Below are 21604 nucleotides of genomic sequence, written 5' to 3'. Positions count from 1 at the left end.
TTTCAAGATACATCTTTTGAGGCAAGGGAAATAAAAGCAAAAATAAACTGCTGGGACTACATCAAAGATAAAAAGGTTTTGCACAGTAAAGGAAACAACCAACAAAACTAAAAGGCAACCTACTGAAGATATTTGCAAATGACATATCCACTAAAGGGTTAGTCTCCAAAATATACAAAGAACTCAATACCCCCAAAACAAATAATCAAATTAAAAAAATAGGTTAGAAGTCATGAACAGACATTTCTCCAAAGAAGACATACAGATGGCCAACAGACACATGAAAAGATGCTCAACATCACTCATCATCAGGGAAATGCAAATCAAAACTACAATAAGCTATTACCTCACACCTGTCAGAATGGTTAAAATCAACAATAGAGTGTTGGTGAGGATGTGGAGAAAAAGGAACCCTCTTGCATTGTTGGTGGGAATGCAATCTGGTGCAGCTACTGTGGAAAACAGTATGGAGGCTCCTCAAAAAATTAAAAATAAAACTACCCTATTATTCAGTAATTGCATTACTTGGTATTTACCAAAACAAACAAACAAAAAACCCAAAAACACTAATTCAAAGGGATACATGTACCCCTATGTTTATTGCAGCGTTATTTGCAATAGCCAAACTATGCAAGCAGTCCAGGTGTCATCCATAGATAAATGGATAAAGAAGATGTGGTATATTTATATGTATACATATATCTGTGTTATATATATATACCATTGCAATATATACCATTATATACAGTGTGTGTGTGTGTGTGTGTATATACATGTATTCCATTATATATATTACATTCTGTATTTGTGTGTGTATATATACATATATATAATATATATATATATATATAATACTATGTGTGTGTATACACACACACAATGGAATATTATTCAGCCATAAAAAGCATGAAATCTTGCCATTTGCAACGATGTGGATGGAGAGTATTATGCTAAGCTAAATAAATCAGTCAGCAAAAGACAAAATACTGTATGATCTCACTCATATGTGGAATTTAAGAAACAAAACAAATGAGCAAAAGGAAAAGGGAGACAAACCAAGAAACAGACTTTTAACTACAGAGAACAAACTGATGGTTATCAAAGGGGAGGTAGGTGGGGGGTGGGTGAAATAGAGACTGCAGATTAAAGAGCACACTTATATGATGAAATAAACTAAAATGAAAACAAAATAACATGATAAAAACACTTAAAAAGAAGATTTACTATCAGGGACATATTTTGAATTTGTCATAAAATGCCTTTAAGGCCTTTTTAGCATTTATGGAGCTGTTTATGTGATTTTTCACCTCTTTTGACCTATTGCTTTGTTTAAGATATTTGTTTGTGGTGTATTTGTTTGTTTTTTTTTTTTTTCAACGTTTATCTATTTTTGGGACAGAGAGAGACAGAGCATGAACGGGGGAGGGGCAGAGAGAGAGGGGGACACAGAATCGGAAACAGGCTCCAGGCTCTGAGCCATCAGCCCAGAGCCTGACACGGGGCTCGAACTCACGGACCGCGAGATCGTGACCTGGCTGAAGTCGGACGCTTAACCGACTGCGCCACCCAGGCGCCCCATGTGGTGTATTTGTTTTTTAAACATAACACTGTATGATCCTATTTGTTAATATTAATTTATGAATTTTGCACCAATATTCATAAATTCATTTTTTTCCAGTAATTTTTATCTTTTTCTGTGTTCTTTGTCAGTGTCACGCTGGCTTCATAGAATAACTTGGAACCTCTTCTTCTCTATGATCTGGTATGGTTGGTCACCCTTAAATAATGTAGAATCATCCCTTTCTTGAAGGTTTGATAAACCTCAGGTTTTTGGGGGTGGGATTTTATGAAAACTCAGTTTTCTTCATGATTATTGGTCTGTTGAGGCTTTCTAGTTAGTTCTTCTGCTGGGGTCAAACTGGTGATTTATATTTTCTCAGAAAACTATCAGTTTCAGCTTGTTTTCAACTGAATTTACATGTAGTCTAGGACATTATCCCCCAAGAATTCTTTCTCTGTTCCCTGGCTTAGTGGGGTATTTCCCCCATTTTAATGTTCAATTTTATAGATTTGGATCATTCCTCCCCAACCCCCATTAGATTACTTAGAGTTTAAAAAAAAATCACCAAATTGACACATGCTGTTCAAGCAGTAGCCTACTGACTATGCACACAGCCCAGAAATAGAGGAGCTGGAATCAAGGACGAGAATGAGGAAGGGAGGGGCAGCTTGACAAACACAAGTTATTCAACAAACACTTAAAACGTGCAGAGTGATTCCTATCAAAATAACACCAGCGGTCTTCACAGAGCTAGAACAAACAATCCTAAAATTTGTATGGAACCAGAAAAGACCCCGAATAGCCAAAGCAATCTTGAAAAAGAAAATCAAAGCTGGAGGCATCACAATCCCGGACTTCAAGCTGTATTACGAAGCTGTAATCATCAAGACAGTATGGTGCTGACACAAGAACAGAGACTCAGATCAATGGAATAGAATAGAGAACCCAGAAATGGACCCACAAAATGTATGGCCAACTAATCTTTGACAAAGCAGGAAAGAATATCCAATGGAACAGAGACAGTCTCTTCAGCAAATGGTGCTGGGAAAACTGGACAGCGACATGCAGAAAAATGGACCTGGACAACTTTCTTACATCATACACAAAAAGAAACTCAAAATGGATGAAAGACCTAAACGTAAGACAGGAAATGATCAAAATCCTCCAGGAGAAAGCAGGCAAAAACCTCTTTGACCTTGGCCACAGCAAAATCTTACTCAACACATGTCCAGAGGCAAGGGAAACAAAAGCCAAAATGAACTACAGGGACCTCATCAAGATAAAAATCTTCTGCACAGCAAAGGAAACAATCGGCAAAACTAAAAGGCAACCAGGGAATGGGAGAAGATATTTGCAACTGACATATCAGATAAAGGGTTAGTATCCAAAATCTATAGAGAACTTATCAAACTCAACACCCAAAAAACAATCTGGTGAAGAAATGGGCAAAAGACATGAATAGACACTTCTCCAAAGAAGACATCCAGATGGCCAACTGACACTTGAAAAAATGCTCCACATCACTCATCATCAGGGAAACACAAATCAAAACCACAATGAGATACCACCTCACACCTGTCAGAATGGCTAACATTAACAACTCAGACAACAACAAATGTTAGCGAGGATGCAGAGAAAGAGGAACCCTTTTGCACTGCTGGTGGGAATGCAAGCTGGTGTAGCCTCTCTGGAAAACAGTATGGAAGTTCCTCAAAAAATTAAATATAGCACTACCCTATGCCCAGCAATTGTACTATTAGGTATTTATCCAAGGGATACAGGCGTGCTGTTTTGAAGGGGCACATACACCCCAATGTTTATAGCAGCACTATCAACAATAGCCAAAGTATGGAAAGAGCCCAAATGTCCATCGACAGATGAATGGATAAAGAAGATGTGGTATATATATATACAATGGAGTATTACTCGGCAATCAAAAAGAATGAAATCTTGCCATTTGCAACTACGTGGATGGAACTAGAGGGTATTATGCTAAGCATAATTAGTCAGAGAAAGAGAAATTAGTCAGAGAAAGACAAATATCGTATGACTTCACTCATATGAGGAATTTAAGATACAAAACAGATGAACATAAAGGAAGGGAAGCCAAAATGATATAAAAACAGGGAGGGGGACAAAACAGAAGAGACTTTTTTTTTTTTTAAATTTTTTTTCAACGTTTATTTATTTTTGGGACAGAGAGAGACAGAGCATGAACGGGGGAGGGGCAGAGAGAGAGGGAGACACAGAGTCGGAAACAGGCTCCAGGCTCTGAGCCATCAGCCCAGAGCCCGACGCGGGGCTCGAACTCACGGACCGCGAGATCGTGACCTGGCTGAAGTCGGACGCTTAACCGACTGCGCCACCCAGGCGCCCCTAGAAGAGACTCTTAAACATAGAGAACAAACTGAGGATTGCTGGAGGGGTTGTGGGAGGGGGGATGGCCTAAACGGGTAAGGTGCATTAAGGAATCTACTCCTGAAATCATTGCTGCACTGTATGTTAACCAACTTGGATGTAAATTAAAAAATAAATAAAATTTATTTATTTATTTATTTATTTATTTTAATTTTTTTTTCAACGTTTTTTATTTATTTTTGGGACAGAGAGAGACAGAGCATGAACGGGGGAGGGGCAGAGAGAGAGGGAGACACAGAATCTGAAACAGGCTCCAGGCTCTGAGCCATCAGCCCAGAGCCTGACGCGGGGCTCGAACTCACGGACCGCGAGATCGCGACCTGGCTGAAGTCGGACGCTCAACCGACTGCGCCACCCAGGCACCCCAAAAAATAAATAAAATTTTAAAAAAATTACAGAGAGTGGCTCAGTTGGTTAAGCACCCGACTTTGGCTCAGGTCATGATCTCACAGTTCATGAGTTCGAGCCCCACATTGGGCTCTCTGCTGTCAGCATGGAGCCCATTTCACATCCTCTGCCCCCCTCTCCTGCTTGTGCTATCTCTCTCTGTCTCTCTCAAAAATAAATAAATAAACTTAAAAAAAAAAAAGTATTAAAAAGTGCAGAGAGGGGCGCCTGGGTGGCTCAGTCGGTTGAGCATCTGACTCTTGATTTTGGCTCAGGTCATGAACTGCCCTGACAGCAAGGATTCTGCTTGGGATTCTCTCTTTCTCTCTCTGCCCCTCCCCTGTGCTCTCTCTCTCCTTAAATAAACATTTAAAAAGTACAGACAGCCCATGCACACATACCCTGTCCTTGAACACTCTGCATCTCCTTGTCACAAGTCCCCATACCTGGTAGAACCTGACAACCCCCACCCTGCCTTCAATGCCCAGCTATCACCTCCTCTTGGAACCCTTCCTGGCTTCCCTGGGAAAAGCTGACGCCTTCCCTCTGACATTCAAGATTACTTTTTTTTTTTTTAATTTTTGACATTCTTTTTAAAGACTTTATTTTTTTTAATTAATCTCTGCACCCAAGGTGGGGCTCAGACTCACAACCCGGAGATCAAGAGTCACACTTTCCTCCTGCTAAGCCAGCCAGGCATCCCTAATTTTGAAAAATTTTAAACACAGAAAGTTAAAAGAATAAAACCAATGGAATTAACCAATGGTAACATTCTATCATTTTTGCTTCAGATCTTGTTTGTTCAAAGCAGCATTACTGACGAAATAAAAGTCCTTCCTTCTACCCGCCAGCACCAGTTCCTTCTTTCCCTTGCCAAAGACCACAAGTGTGAATATTGCAACATGTTTTTATCCATAAATCATAAATAGTGTTATTTCCATTAAAATTAAATGTTCATGAATGGCATTATTCTGCAATTTCTTATTTATTGCAATATTGTTTCAGATGTACTTGTGTTAACACAGATAGTTGTGTGTATTTATTGTGGTATAAGTTACAAAACATAAAAGTCCCCAATTACATATATTTTAACTGCTGCCTAACATCACAGTTGTAGTTGTCTACTCCATTATTGAAGATACTGAGGTGGAGACCTCTTTTGTGTTTCCAACATCGCTGCCCTAGATGTCCTTGGGACTGTCTCCTCACGCACACATATGAATTTCTCTAGGTAATTATACACCTAGATGCAACACTGTTGGCCATCAAGTGTGTACATTTTCAGCTTTAAATGCCATTGCCAAAATGTCCCCTGGTGCCTTGTCCTGCCATTATTACAGCATTTCTGCAGCTGTCGTCATTATCGGTTGACTTGCCTACCTGCCCCCTCCCCACGAGTTACCGGAGGGCATGTGTGTGCCTGGCTGGCACTCAGTGAATGCTTGACAAATGAAAGGGTGAGCTCACTGTCTAGCACAAGAGACGGACTCTAATGGGACAAGTGCATTAAAGGCCATGAGACTGGCCCTGGCTGGGATCCAGTGAAGGCTTCATGGAGGCAGTGGCATTCGAGCTGGACTTTGAAGGGCAGGGGGGGGCCTGACCAGATGAGGATGGGGATGAGGCCAAAGACTGGGCTGGGAGGAGGGGGTGGGTGGAAGCTTTGATTTGCCAGGGTGGGTTGTTCTTAGCTGAGCTGGGTGAGCAGGAGTGGGGAGGAGGGGTACAAAGCCAAGTGTGTGTATTTGGTAATCTTCAAGGTGATCAGAGCCATCCCCTACCCCGGGGCAGGAAGAGACTCTGAGCCAGAGCAGAGTGTGTGGGAAGGGGGAAGGAAGCAGGAGGGCAGGCAGAGAAAGGTAATTTGGGTTTAATCCAAGCTCAGTCTTCAATGGCAGGCTCCTGGGAGCCAGTAAGAAGTGACTAGGTCAGGGGCGCTTGGGTTCAATCGGTCAAGTGTCTGACTCTCGATTTCATCCTAGGTCATGATTTCACAGTTTGTGAGTTCGAGCCGGCATCCACTCCGCGCTGAGCCTGCTTGTGATTCTCTTTCTCCCTCCCTCTCTGCTCCTTCAGCACACACACACTCTCTCTCTCTCTCAAAATAAGTAAACAATAAGTGACTAGGTCAGAGCTGGGCTCAAAGATGATTCCTCTGATAAGCAGGCATATAGCTGTGATACCCAGGCCCTGGAACAGGCTCACTCCACCCAACCTCTCTCCCTCCTCTGTCTCTGGGGACAGATCAGGCCACCAGACCTGGACTTCCTCCCCAGACCCACAGGACAGCACTGGGACTTGGGCCCCTCCACCTCCTCCACTCTGCAGCTCTCGGAGCCCAGGCCATGGCTTCCTGTCCCCTCCATCCCGGCTGGTCCATGCCGGTTCCCCAGGCCAGGGGGCTGGGGAGAGCCTCCAGGAAGACAGGAAACCGAATCTGCTCTCCCTGCCTCACTCAGCCCCTCTGACCAAGCCCACTGTGTGTCCTGGGGCATGAGGGGAGGGTGGAGAGGGCCTCTCGTTCTTCCATTTCCCCTGCTGTCCTTCAGCAGAGCCCAGCTCTGGGCACCCTGCCCGGAGTAGAGGGGAAGGGGAGAAACGCACGACCTTCACTTCCAAGTCCTTTTGTCTTAAGCTACTTCAGCAAAACCATGAGCAGCAGCAAATAGCAGGTGACCGGAGGACGTGCCGGCTGTGCTCTGGGGAGAAGAGACACTCCGCTGGAGTCAGACTGGCCTGGAGCTACTTTGGGTTCGGCGCTTTTGTGCCTACGTGTGGGTGTGTGCAGTTGTGGCCATTAAAACCTCTCTGAGCCTCAGTGTTCTCATCTATCAAGTGGGCTCCTCACACCTGCTCTGCCCTCCCCCGGGGCGTGCAGAGGATTAAAAGGAGTAACGAGGAATGTGAGGTCACTGAGTGGCACCAGGACCTCAGAGTGGGGGCGTGGTTCAGGCTGTTGCTCCGTTGCCTGAGAAGCTCTCCGCAAAGCCTGGCCCAGTTTGCAGGCCTGCGCACACGAGGTCCCAGCTCAGAAGGGATCCTGGGCCCAACAACAGCTTGTCTGCGGTACCGAAGGACAGACATTCCCCCACGCCTGCCCCCCACATCCCACACACACCCTCTGCTTCTGAGAAGACCTCCCCATCTGCCAGCTCTTTTGGAGGGGACATCTCAGTTCAAACAGTGCCAGAGGCAGTCAACACTGTTGATCAGCACTGTCACCAAAGCTTGGCCAGCCAGCCCAGAGTCCCTGGGCAACCCACCACTGAGCAGGTAAAGGGGGAGCACACGGGAAGAAGGGGGCTCCCGGTCACTAGGCACGTGCAGGCACGTGCACCTTTCTCCTTATGTCCATTCATCCTCCAGCTGGCCCTTTGCAGTAGGGACTATTTCACTTCGCTGTGAACACAGAGGTGAAGCGAGCAGATAATGAAGCAGGTGGAAACTCAGCTCCCAAGTGCCCCCTGGACAAGATGTCTCTGTGTGCCTCGTTCTTGTGCTCCCATGCCCCCCGACAAAGCAGCCGGTTTCCCCATGGGGCTCAGCTGACCTCTGAAGCATTTCCAGCCTATGGTCAAATCATTGCCACTCAGACGCCTGAGGTGATGAGACCTCCACATCAAAAAGCAACCAACAGCCATACCCCTGCCAACCGGCCATCTTGCTCATCTGTATCTCCAAAGACCTCAGGATGCCTTTCTCCTGACAGGATCTCATGGCCTGCGGCCAGCATCGCTCTGGCGGGCACAATCTAAGGAGACTCAGCCAGAGTGCAGAGTGGCCTCCTGTCTCCAGGGCCGTCTTCCTTGCCGAGGCCATTCGGTGAAGGGAGCACTCGTCTGGCTTCCCACTGGAGGCTGGCCTGGCCCCTCCGCCCCTGGTCCTCTGGATGCCAGAGCCCTGGCTTGGCATGAACAGGGGTCTGCAGGCACAGGGCCGTGCCCTACCTTAGCCACCCCCAGCCCAGCTCTTCCGACCCGGTCTTGAGGGTGTTCATGCAAGACAGCAGAATGAAAGGGTGGGAAAAACAGACAGTGACACTTGGATCCTGGTTCTGCAAGCGGGTCCAGGCTTCAGTTCCCCTTCAGAATATGACGAATCACCAGGAGCAGGCAGGAGGTGAAAGCGGGCATCCCCTCCACCCCCACCCAACCCTGCCTCTGCATGCTTCAGTACCAGCCACAGGGTGCTGGGAAGGAACATGGAGGCTCGGTTGCATTCCGTTCCCTAGAAACACAGGACACAGAGCTCTGGCCAACGGGTGCTCTTCTGAAGGGCCACCTTTGGTTTGCCCATGGGCGTCTAGACAGATCTAGAACAAGGACACACACGGTACCTCATGAGCTGCCCAGGTTCTCATCTCAGCTCCCCCTGGGACCCTATTTTGCACCAGTTCCACCCGCCAACTCATGGCAAGAACAAGGAGTCCGGTCCACACCACCCGTGCTGGCGTGTGAGTAAGCTAGGAAAACCAGTCTCTCCAGGAGAGAGAGGAGGAGAGGACACGGGCCCCCGCCACAGGCAACACAGTGCACTAAAAGCTGCTGATCTCACTTCCTCAGAGTGCTTTCATTACGGCGGGTCCCAGAGCGAGCCTGCCCAAGGCCCTGAAGGCCCCCCGTGGACTCTCGCACCCTGGACGCTGTGTGCAAAGAGCTCTTATGCCTATCATCTCCACAGTTCTTCCACCAGCTGCTTCCCAGGAGGAAGCAGAGCTGAGAGTCTCTGGGATGTGAGAGTCAGTGGGGAAGATACAGGCCGGCAGCAAGGTCCGCTGTGCCACCAGTCACCAGCATTTTAGTGCGTGGGAATCCTGTTAAATAGCACAGGCAGTCGAGGAAGGGGAATGGAGCCTTCAAGGGCCAAAACACAACTGGAGGTACGTTGGGGAGGGATGGCCCGCCTTCCAGGCCTTAGAAGGGTGGCTTCGACTGGCCATGGGGGAGAGGGCGCCCTCCACAGAGGAAACAGCCACGTTTTCCCCATAGGGGCTGGAAACAGATAGCTCCAATCTATACCACAGACTCCAGGAATAACACCGCCCATCCGTAATAAATGCTTGACATGTTTCCAGAGCCCTCCCACCCAACTGGGGAAGGTGTTTTCATGCCCAGTTGTCAGGTAGGAAAACCAAGGGCAGAGCGCCAGCCAACAGGGACTCTGGTCCAGAACCAGGTGCCATGCTCCTCTGCTAGTGGTTCTTCTGCCACGAGCCAGGAGCCTCTCTGCAGCCTGCCCCTGCCTCTGCTAACCAGGAAGGACACACCACCAGCTTCCCAGGACTTCGGAGCAGTGGCCTTCCTCCCGGTGAAGGGCTGGAAAGGACCCTCGGAGCATCGAGATGCATGGCGGGTCCTCTTCTCTCTCTGGTATTGTACCGTCACCCCATGGACAGCTAGTTCTGATCCGGTTTACTGGGAACATCATCCCTTCCCACAGGTCGCCCCAGTGATTGCTGGCGATTGATCATCAGGTAGCCCAAGGCAGAATCACCAGGGGCCAGCTTCAGGGGTCCTGTGCTCAGATAGTGTATTCAAAGAGCAGCAACTCATGAGCTAGGCACAAGGTAACTCCCTTTCACGCAGAATAAGGCTGGGTTGGGCAGAAACTCCCTTCCTGTGATGAGAAGTAACTGAAGGCACTGGCCCCAGGGGTCATCTCCCAGGGGCGACCACAGCTGCCGGTACCAGGGCGGGCGGGATAGCTGCACTTGGCTCCGAGAGGCCCAGAGAAATGGTGTCTTTCCTGTGGGGGCACGATGGGAAGGCAACCAAGTGACTTTGGCTCTTCTAGCTGCTTCTTTTCCAAGTAACTTGAAAACATCTCGTAAAGGAGAAAGTGCTGAAGCTGTCCCCTCTCCCTGACACCCCCCCTTCACCCCTTAGGAGGTACTCACAGCCTCACCCTACCAGGGCTGGGGGCTGGGGGACCAGAGGAGAGAGCAAGGGGCCTCATCCACAGCCCTGTGGTGGGCCAGGGAGTAAGAGACCTGCGTGTAGGTGAGAGACCTGGAGCAACTCGCTGCACCCTCTGTGCCTCGGTTTCCTCACCTGCACCATGGCGCTGGCTGGCTCCAGCTCTGAAATAAAACACAGCTCTCCCCCTACCTCAGTTTTCCCCCAGAGAAAGTCATCTGCCTCAGGCAGAAGGAAGACAAGGTGAATTCGGGAAAAGCTCACTTCCAAGAGCCACAGATCCAACAGCAGCCCATCCATTTCTCCCGGGGACAGGAGCTGGGGAGAGGCCAAGGGTGGGATGCTACACCACAGAGGGCGGCGTAGGGAGAAGGCCATCTTACCAACATGGTTCCCCGGCCTCTTCTCCAGTGAGACACAGGCCATCAAAGGAGAAAAAGTCCATCTCTTCATCCCCTGTCCTTCCCACTGCGGCCTGGGAACGTGCAGGTTTTCATCAAGGCCGGTACAGAGACTAAAGCCGGAACCGGGTTGCCCCCTCGGGCCTTCCTCTCCCAGAAGCCAACTCTCCTCTCCCTGAACCCACGAGGATAGTAGAGGCCCACAATTCGGTCTGCTCAGATGAACGTTTTTTGGGAGTAATTTTCTCCCGTCCCCGGACAATTCTTATCCCTGCGCTGTTCACACCCAGAACACCCCAAGCCCCATACAGAAGTTGCAACCTCCTCCATTCTCAGGGATGGGGCAAGGGGGGCGCTGGGGTGGGGCGGTGCTCCCCAAATTGGACCAGAGATCTAGAGAGCAAGACTGGCCCCTGCCCCTCCAGAGGACATCAGATCAAGGCAGTGCCTGGGAGGCCAGCTGTAGGACCTGCTAAGTGACCTTGGTGAAGCCACAGCACCCCAGGCCTCAGTTTCCCCAGGTCCATCGTCCAAATCCGAAGCTCCTCTCTCCAGGCCAAGATAAGGATGGAGGCAAGAACCTTTCTTTGGAAGAATATAAGGTGGCACCCTCTACCCCGGGGCCCAGGAGCCCAGCCCACCAGCACAGAATGAGACCTCCACCCGGCCGCGCAGCAGTGACGCTGTCATAACTCATAACGGTGAAGTAGACTGCGGGGGAAGCGCACACCGCTCCCAGCCCAGCCAGTGGGCGGCACAGCCCCGGGGAATCCCTGGGTGGGGGTGATCCAGAGAGGCAACCCCACCTGGCTGTAATGCAGGCGGCGGCGGCGGCGGCGGCGGCGGCGGCGGGGGGGGGGGGGGGGGGGGGAGGGGGGTGCCTCCTGCCCCACCCTCCCCCCAACCCAGTGAAGATGGTCGACCAAGCCACGGCCCTCCCGGATACGGATACGCGGCTCATTCCACCTTTCCCTGGGTCCAGGCCGGCAGACAGCCTGCATGGCAAGGGAGTGTGGCGCAGTCTCCCCCACCCCCACCCCTCCCAGTCCGAGGTCCCGGAAAGCTGAGGGCAAGCAGTCCCTCCCCACCCCCTCCCCTGTCCAGGACCCGGATTCTGCGCCCCTTCTCCCGGCCGGAGCACTCCTGGCTCGTACCACCAGCGTGCTCACCACATCTGCGCCCTGAGCGTCACGACCCAGCCCCAGGCAGGGTGCACCGGCCGCCGGGACACGGTGACAGGCAACACGCTCCTTACCTGGGAGGAGACAGCCAGCCGGTCTTCGTCGCGGGCCTGGTGAAGCCAGCCCCACCTGGCAAGGGACTGTCAGCAAATTCCCCTCTGCATCACCGCGGGAGCGGCATCCCGGCTCCTCCCCGGCAGGAGCCAACCTTGGCTCCGCCCCAAGACTGCTCTGACCCACGGGGGAACCCAGGCTGGATTATTTTATACGAAGCCCCAGGCTCCGCCTCAGAGACCCTGTAGCTACCAGGAACCATCTGCAAATTACCATTGCAAACGCACAAGGCTGCCGGTCCCTTGCTGCAATGTCTCCAGCACCCTCTGTTGCCCTGGGCCTCGGCAGCAGTCTCGCTGCTCTCGGCCCACCCTACAGCCTCACCGCCACTCCAGGCTCTCCTCCGAGGCTTGTTCCCCTCCCCACGGATGCCAGCCAAAGCCAGAAAAGATGCACAGCCACACAAAGGTAGCAGGGTTCTGCCCCGCCCAGGGACCAGCTCCTGGCGCCCAGTGCCTGGTACCCAGTTCTGCCTCCTTCCCCAGCAAAGGAGAGGTCTACAGATTGGCCACAGCCCTGCCTAGGAGACCCAAAAGGAATGGGCTGGGTCATTTCCAGTGTGCTCGAGCCACAGTCCTGCATGTCTCCAGTTTCATCCAAGTCCTGGCTACTCTGCTGGAGACAACTGCTTAGGGGGCCTGGAGGCAGATACCAGTGTTTGAATCCCTAAAGATCGGTATACAGAGTGAGGGGTAACAGTGAACGTGGCCCTCACTTGCCCAGGCAGGGGCTCAGGCACATTAACTTAATAGACATTATCCGTTATGGGTGCTTTCAGTGCAATAGCTAATGGGTGAGGAGGGCTGCGGACCAGTCTCTGAAAGGGACTCTCCCCAGTTTTATGACACTAAGATATTGCTTGGTAGGACTTGCTGGCAACAGGCAGAGAAGGCCATAGAGGAAGCAGTTGAATACAAAGCTGGAGGGATGCTGGAGGGAGGGTAGCTGTGCTTCCATGGACCGGTTACCCCTAACATGCTGCACAATGGCCCCCTCCCAGACTGGCGCACCTTGGCTATGTCCTTCCCAGCCACGCGCCTACTCCCCACCTCACAACTTGCTTCTTCTTACCCAGCCACCCTGTGAAAATCCAAAGTGAGCCACTAGACAGATTCTCTCAACATCTATCCATTTCTTCACTCACTCATTCATCCGTTTTTCATTTATGGGACAGGAAGGCTTTGGGACGTCTACTGTGCAGTGTCAACAGGGCATCAGGGGCTGGGGTCCAGGCCCAGGCTCAGGTGTTAGTGTGCTGTGTGACCTTGGGTAGCTCACTCAGTCCCTCTGACTTTGTTTTCCCCTCTCAACTGTAATCCTGAGAGGGCTGGGCTAGCGGGAGTCTAAGGCCTCTCTGGCCCTAACACTTCTGGTACCGCTTCTAGGATAAGGGCTGGTGGGAACAAAGATTAACCCCGATGAATCCAAGAGCAGTGTTGAAGAGGCCTAGCTTCCTGGATTCGAATCTAAATATGGGGCTTAACCTCTCTGAACATCACTCTCTACACATATAAAATGAGGGAAATAATAATAACCTTAAAGGCTGGTTGTGCGGACGACATGAGATACTGTGTACAAAACAGGTGCTCAGTGAAGAGTAGTAGTTGTTGCCATTGTTATGGTGCTGGTGCAGAGAGAAAAGCCTGCCCTCTCTTCTCTCTGCTTCCTCATCACAGAACTAGTGTCTTGACCCCAGGGTGGAAGGACTAAGCGTCTTGTGTAATGAGGCTAATAGCTGTTCCTTTAGAAAGGTCCTGTGTTAAGTGGGAAAAAACATGGTTTTCAGACCCAGTTGAACCTTAGTTCAGAGCTGAGCTTTGTCTCTTACTCTCTCTGTGACCTTGTGTAAGTTACTTAACCACGCTGAGATTAACTTCCCCATCTGTCAGAGAGGTGCCCGGACACAAATCAAAGGAGCCCCATAATAGTACCTACTCCCATAGAGCGGCTAGGAGTATAAGGTGCCTGGAAGGTGCTTAACTCAGTTTTTCACATACAGAAGACCTGAGTCAGTGTCAGAAAGACCCAGATGAAAAGAAAGGAAGAGACTACACTGAAATTCCCAGGCCTCCTGGACCAAGCGTCCTGTGAGGAAACAGAGTTGTGGGTATTCTAGCCCAGACCAAGAGCTGTTTCAGCTCTCCAACCCCTTCACCAAGGTGCCACCCACACAGAATCGGTGCAACCGGCCTCCCTAGATGAACCTGACCCTGGACATGCCCTCTGGTGGGAGCTGAGGCCAGAATGGAAGGCTGGAAGCAGGTCTTCAAAGACCTCCAAGACAAAGCACAGAAGTTTGGATTTTACTTAGGCCAAAGGGAGCCATGGAAAGTTTTTGAGCAGAAGCAAGGGATAAGACTGATAAGACCCAAGACCTGCAAGGCATCACGGATATACCCGCAAAGAGGAGGAAGGAGGACCCAGGAAAATGCCACATGGCCTGTGTGTGATACAATCAAAGAGATCACCCCAATGTCCTAACCAATTGAACACCAACCTCCTAGATGAGTGTCAAGCCAGTAGAAGGTACTCAGTAAAGGTGGATAAGAATGAATAGCTGAGACTTTGTGGATTTGGGAGGCGTTTGAAGGAGAGGTGTTTCCAAACCGTGGATGCTGAGAACATTTTTCATGCTCTCATGTGGATTGAGGTAGGTGCTCCCTGAAAGACAATAACTGTTATCCTATTGTCTTTATGATTGCTTTGTTAACCTCCAGCAGCTTGTCTGGAGACATAATCCAGAACAACAGCAAAGAAACCAAGGGCCTCTGAGCAACCCAAACAGTTGGGGTTGGAACCGTCAAACTGTCAACATTGGGTGCTCTCTGTGCAGAAGAGCACCTTGTATCTTCAATGAGAGCCCACCTACATTTACTCTACACACAATTTTAACAGACCCAGTGTAGCAGAGACTGCCAAGGGCCCCCTTATAATCTCTCCTTCCCATTTCCTTTTAGCACTAGAGCTTTCAAGATTAAAACTTGCATTCATGGCTCCCCTGCCAGAGACTACATATCCCAGCCTCCCTTGCAGCCAGGAGCAGCAATGGGACTAAGTTCTAGCCAATGAGATATGAGTGAATGTGCTTTGTTTCACTTCTGGACATTCTTAAAAGGAGGCTGCCTGCTCCCAGCTTCTTCTTTCCCCTTGCGTAGACTGGGCCATGGGCGTGGGGATGGAGGCGGTGGTGGGGGGCAGCTTTGATGAAGCTGAGAAGAGCAACATCCTAGGGTTGGTCAGTCAATCAGACACTAAGAGCCTGTTTCATGATGACCCAGAAGAGAAGAGCCCTGGACTGCTGACCACAGAGACTGTTGTCTCTGTGACAACAGCTGAACCAATAGCTTAACTGATAAACCTAGTCTCCTGATTTTCAAGCCCACAGCGGAGGGGCAGGAAGAAGAAAGGACTCATAAAAAAGCACAGTGAAAGCAAGAGTAAGAGGACATAGAACAACTGTGAAACAAAGTCATTTAGTTCAGGGTTGCTCCAAGAGGCTTGGGGACATCCTTGTATTATAGGGTAGTGTTGGAAATGTGCTGAATCATTAGGGAAGATTAGTTCTGAGCAAATATTTTATTTTAAAATGGAAGCAATGGCCTATTTAGAAAGTATTTCTTTTTATTTTTAATGTTTATGTATTTTTGAGAGAGAAAGCAGGGGAGGGGCAGAGAGAGGGGGACAGAGGATCTTAAGTGGGCCCCACACCGACAGCAAAGAGCCTGATGTGGGCTCAAACTCATGAACCATGAGATCACAATCTGAGCCAAAGTCAGATGCTTAACCAGCTGAGCCACCCAGGTGCCCCTAGAAAGTATTTCTAATAAAAAATGGTTAACATAAAATAAAATATATGCTTAATGGTTGGAACCTTCATTATCCAGAAAATTCAGCCATCTGAAATGATAATTTTCTTTAAGAGTCAGAAAGCAGGAATTTTGATTTTTGATACTTACATTCTCTCCCACTAGATTATAAGTCAGATTATATCTTTTTTTTCTTTTTATTCCTAGTATCTAGCACAGTGCCCTGACTCAATAAATACTTCTTAATGGCAATGGGGGTGAAGTCTGTGTTATCTTATCTTATATCCCCGAGCTTAGCAAGGTCTTACTGATTTGGATTATTAATCAGTGACATTTCCTGAGGTCCTTCACCATTCTCATGAAGGGGTGCAAGCACATAGCCCTCACCAGAGTGTTATGGACTCATGGTGACTCTGGGACCTCCCCACTGTTGTCTAGAGATCATTGCATCCAAAACATTCCCCTGATAAAGGCCTACATGCACAAGGATTTCAATGGCAGAATTGAATGTAATTGCTAAAAACAAACGCAACTACACAACCTACACAACTGTTCATGGCCTTTCTGCACTGCCCTGATGAGATGTTCAGGAAAACTCGAAATGACAGGAAAAAGGTGGGAGACCCAGGAAAGAGTCATCTAGGTGTGCTCACTGCCTGTTTTTAATTAGTTTGACTCTACTGGTTTTAGGCTTCAAGGCAGGAAAGCTACACTAGAGTCCCCATCACCCCAGGCCTGGTGTGAGTTTAAGACTGCTGGGTGCTAGATAAGACTATGAGGGAGTAAGCAGGGGAGGGGGGCAGCGGGTCCAGAGGTGATGGGCACGAGACTCCACAGATTTTGCTATAAGACCCAGAATGTAAACTCATTTTAAGGCAGAACCACATCACTATTCACACTGTAAGTGACAATCAAGATACTCTAGGGTATCCCCTGTCCCCAAGGACCAAATCAAAGCTCTCTGAGAATGTGAGTCCATTTTTGGAACTTGGGTTTCTGTCACACACTCTAATCTGCTTTTCTGAAGAGAAAGGAATTTGCTTTCCTGTGCAGAAGGCAGAGGAGCACTGGGGAAAACTATTTTCCCAGTGTCTTCCATCTAACCAGACATAAGGTGGTAGATTTCAAGATAGAATAAGGTCTCAGACTTCAGTCCAGAAACATAGCAAAAACCCCTCATTGGAAGCTGGCATTCCCCAGGTTGGTGGGGCCAGAGTAGAGAAGCCAGGTCCCAGTAACAATTTGGCCCTCCATAGCAGAGAATCTAGGCCTCCCCTGTGCTGGCACAGCCTGGCCTCCCTGCCCTCCCCTCCCCTTAGCCTCAGGCTGGAGCCCCACTCACCAACACCCCACCAGGTAGATGCTCTTAGCTAGTAGCAGCCTCTTTTACTAGTACTTCTCTCCCGGAAGAGGGGAAGTTCATGACGGGAAATTCATGACAGGTGGGAGGTCACTTTCATCCACCACCAACAGCCACTACCAATTACCAATATTAGAAACTTCTGGCGGCCTGGTCAGAGGCAGATGTTGATGATGTCACAAAGGAAGCACCTCTGTTGTGCTGGAACTCTGGAGGCATTTGAGAGGGAGGGGTCTCTAGAATTGAAATAAGCTTGAGCATGACCAGTCAGATCTGAGTGTTGGAAGCCTGTGCAGATTCACCTCAATTCTGTCTTGAGTCTGGCTGAGGCCCTGCAAGATTAGGTCAATAAGAATACTTGAGTCTTCATGTTGATATTAAGGCTAAAGACCATCCAGGTGGATCCTCGCAGGATGGAAATATGGCTTTCCTATTTTTTCTGGGCTACAGAGAGAGGATCCCCTCTTCATTTCGAGGTTCTTGAAATCAACTCTGTTATATCCATTCCACTGTGAGCTGGCATCTGTTTCAGTATACGAGCCCTTTTTTTTTGTTGTTGTCTTATAGCCTTTATTAACTTCATGAAATATAATACACATACAAAAATGTATATATATAATATACAAATGAGCACTATAATGATTAATCGTAAAGCAAAATTGTGTAACCACTACCCAAGTCAAGAAATACGACATTATCACAAGACATTTCTCTGTGTTGCTTCCCAATCACGCTCCTTCTGCCTCCATCAGACCTCCATCCAGAGATAACCAACCCTATCCTGACCTTAATGGCAATCCTGTTTTCTCTTTCTTTCACTTTTGCCATCTCCAATCCATATAGTTTGGTTTGGTCTTTTTTTTTTTTTTTTTAAGTTTATTTATTTTGAGAGAAACGGAGTGCAAGCGGGGGAGGGGCAGAGAGCAAAGGAGGATCCCAAAACGGGCTGGAAGTGCTGTCAGCTGTCAGTGCAAAGCCCCGACACAGGGCTCCAACCCACAAAACCGTGAGATCATGACCTGAGCCCAAATCAAGGGTCCAAAGCTTAGCCAACTGAGCCACTCAGGTGCCCTGGTTTGGTCTGTTTTTTAAGTGAACGTTAATGGAATCAGAGTCTATATACTTTACATTGGGCTTCTCTTAACATATCTCCATGTTTTAGCATGAAGGTGTAGTTTATTCATTATTACTGTATAGTATGCACTGAACTCTCACCGTTGGCTGCCCTTCTGTCTCTGTGCAAGCAGAAAGTAAAAGGTAAAACAGAGTTGTAAACTGCCTGGCTGAGTTTGGAAGGATTGCCCCAACACAAACATAGAGTCCATCTCCAAAGACTGGGAGATGTTTTTTCTTGTTGTTGTTGTTATTCCAGATGTTTAAATAAATCTCCATCAAATCACTAGCTTACCACAAAGCTACTGGAATAGAGACTTCAGTGGCCACAGAAAACAAAAAATATAGATTTTGCAAAATTAGTTCAGAAAAGACATTAGGCAAACAACTTCTACATCAACCAGCAACAACACAACCCTGGAGAGAGAAAGCCTCTAATTCCCAGATGTGCCACATTATAATATTCAAAATGTCTAGTTTTCAACAAAAAAATTATGAGGCATGAAAAGAAACAAAAAGGTATGGGGCACCTGGGTGGCTCAGTTGGTGAAGCACCAGAGCCAAAGCTCAGGTCATGATCTGAACCCACAGTTTTGTGGGTTGGAGCCCTGTGTTGGGCTTTGTGTGGGTAACTCAGAGCCTCGAGCCTGCTTCAGATTCTGTGTCTCCCTCTCTCTCTACCCCTCCCCCACTCATGTTCTGTCTCTCAAAAATAAATAAACATTTAAAAAATTAAAAAAAAAAAGAAACAAAAAGGTATGGCCCACATACAAGAAAAGAAATGGTTGGTAGAAATTGTTGCTGAGGAAGCCCAGACATGGAACTTCCCTCAAAAGATTTTAAGCTGACCAATTAAAATATGCCCAAAGAGTAAAGGAAGCCATGAGAATGATGTGTCACCAAAAAAAGAGATAGAAATTATAAAAAAGAGAAAAAAAATTTTTTTAAAGTCCAAATAGAAATTCTGCAGTTGAAAAGTACAATAACTGAAATGAAAAATTTACTAGACAGGCTCAACAGGAGATATGAGCAGATAAAAGAAAGAATCAGCAAATCTAAAGATAGGTCAACTGAGATTATCCAGTCTGGGTAGAATAAAGAAAAATGAATAGGGGCACCTGGGTGGCTCAGTTGGTTGAACATTTGACTCTTGATTTTGGCTCAGGTCATGATCAGGTTTATGGGATCAAGCCCCACATCGGGCTCTGTGCTGAGCATGGAGCCTGCTTTAGATTCTCTCTCCCTCTCCCCGCTCTCCCCTGCTCATGCTCTCTCTCTCCCTCAAATAAAAAAGAAAAAGAAAAATGAATAGACCCTAAAAGGCCTGTGGTACACAATCAAGAATACTAAAGTGTGCATGATGGGAGAGCCAGAAGAAAAGGGTGGGGGGGGAGGGTGCATAGAAAGAAAATTTGGAGAGATAATGGCCCCATACTTCTCAAATCTGATGAAAAACAATCTACACATCCAAGAAATTCAATGAAGTACAGACAGGATGAACTCAAAGAGATCCACACCAAGGCATGTTATAATTAAACTGTTGAAAGACAAAAGAATTTTGAAAACAACAAGAGAGAAGCAGCACATAATGTACAAGGAAGGCTTGAGAAGATTAATAGCTGATTTACTGTTGGAAACCATGGAGGCCAGAAGGCAGTGGGATCACACATTCACAGTGCTGAAAGAAAAGAACTGTCAATCAATAGATTCTCTATCCAGCAAAATTATCCTTCGAGAATGAAGGAGAAATAAGACATTTCCAGATAAACAAAAACTGAGATAGCTCACCATTAGTACACTTGCCCTTTAATAAATGGTAAAGGAAATCCTTCAGGATGAAATGGAAGGACAGTAGATAGTAATTCAATTTCACATGAAGAAATAAAAAACACTGGTAAATGTAACTGCACAGGTAAATATAAAAGTTAGTATTAATGTGTTATTGGTTTATGTAGCTCCTTTCTTTCTTATTTGATTTAAAAGACAACTACATAAAACAAAAATTGGAAATCTATGTCAATAGGTACATAATATATAAAGATGTAATTTGTGACAATAGCAACATAAAAGTGGGTACAGAGCTATATGGGGCAAAGCTTTTTGCATACTATTGAAACTAATCTGAGCTAGATTATTCTAAATTAAGATGCTAATTTTAATCCTCAGAGCAACCACTAAGAAAATAACTCAAAAATATATAATAATAAAAATGACAAAGAAATTAAAATGAAAATAAATGTCTAACACAAAAATGGCATGGAGAAAATAAAAAGAGCATAAGGCATACAGAAAACAAATAGCAAATTAATGGAAGTATGTCCTACCTTATCAGTAATTACTTCAAATGTAAGTGGATTAAACTCTCCAATCAAAAGGCAGAGACTGGGAGAATGAATTAAAAAGAAATATCTGGGGGACCTGTGTGGCTCAATCAGTTAAACATCCGACTTCAGCTCAGGTCCTGATCTCCTGGTTCATGAGTTTGAGTCCTGCATCAGGCTCTCTGCTGTCAGCAAAAGCCCACTTCAGATCCTCTGTCTCCCTCTCTCTCTCTCTCTCTGCCCCTCCCCTGCTTGTGCACGCACACGCTCTCCCTCTCTCAGAAAATAACTAAATGTTTAAAAAAATAAAAAGAAATAAAAAGAAATATCCAAGTATATGCTCACAAGAGACTCACTTTAGATTCAAAAACACAAAGAGGTTGAAATTAAAAGGATGAAAAAAGATATTCCATGCAAACAGTAACCAAAGAGAGCTGGAGTGGCTATACTAATATCAGAAAAAATAGACTTTAAGACAAAATTGTTAGAAGAGATGAAAAATGACATTATATAATAATGAAAATAAAAATTATATATATAAATATATAATAATAATATATAAAAAGGTCACTCTCTCAAGAAGATATAAAAATTGTAAACAAATATGCACCTAGCAACAGAATCCCCAAAAATATATGAAGAAAAAACTGACAAGATTGGGGGAAGTAAACAGTTTGACAATAATGCCTATTTTGATAATGGCTACAGCAACTAGATGCAGATCAGCGAGGATACAATAGACTTGAACAATGCTATAAGCAAGCTAGACCTAAGAGACAACTATGGAACACTCCACCCAACAACAGCAGAATGCACATACTTCTCAAGTGCACATGCAACATTCTCCAGTATAGACCATAAGTTAGGCCACAAAACAAGTCTCAATATTTAAAAAGAATGAAATTATGCAAAATATGTTCTCTGATTACAGTGGAATAAAATTACACAAATCAATAACAAAGAAATCTGGAAAACTCAAAAACATGGAAATTAAACAATACACCCTTAAATAAACAATGGGTCAAAT

The 21604-nt window shown here is 47.0% G+C and overlaps 1 protein-coding gene across 2 annotated transcripts in view; it reads right to left on the bottom strand.

Moving 5' to 3' along the window:
* Window positions 1-12058, bottom strand: part of TMEM63C (transmembrane protein 63C) — a 68501-nt gene extending 56443 nt beyond the window's left edge. For both annotated transcript variants that reach the window (XM_030319659.1, XM_030319661.1), the window contains exon 1: window positions 11938-12058. The gene's annotated coding sequence lies outside the window, so the exon portion shown is untranslated. The remainder of the gene's footprint in view (window positions 1-11937) is intronic.
* Window positions 12059-21604: the final 9546 nt, after the last annotated feature.

Source organism: Lynx canadensis, chromosome B3 (assembly GCF_007474595.2).
Source record: "Lynx canadensis isolate LIC74 chromosome B3, mLynCan4.pri.v2, whole genome shotgun sequence".
In the NCBI taxonomy this organism is placed as follows: Eukaryota; Metazoa; Chordata; class Mammalia; order Carnivora; family Felidae; genus Lynx; species Lynx canadensis.
Note: the sequence above shows the minus strand (reverse complement) of the source record. Positions and strands in the feature narration are given on the sequence as shown.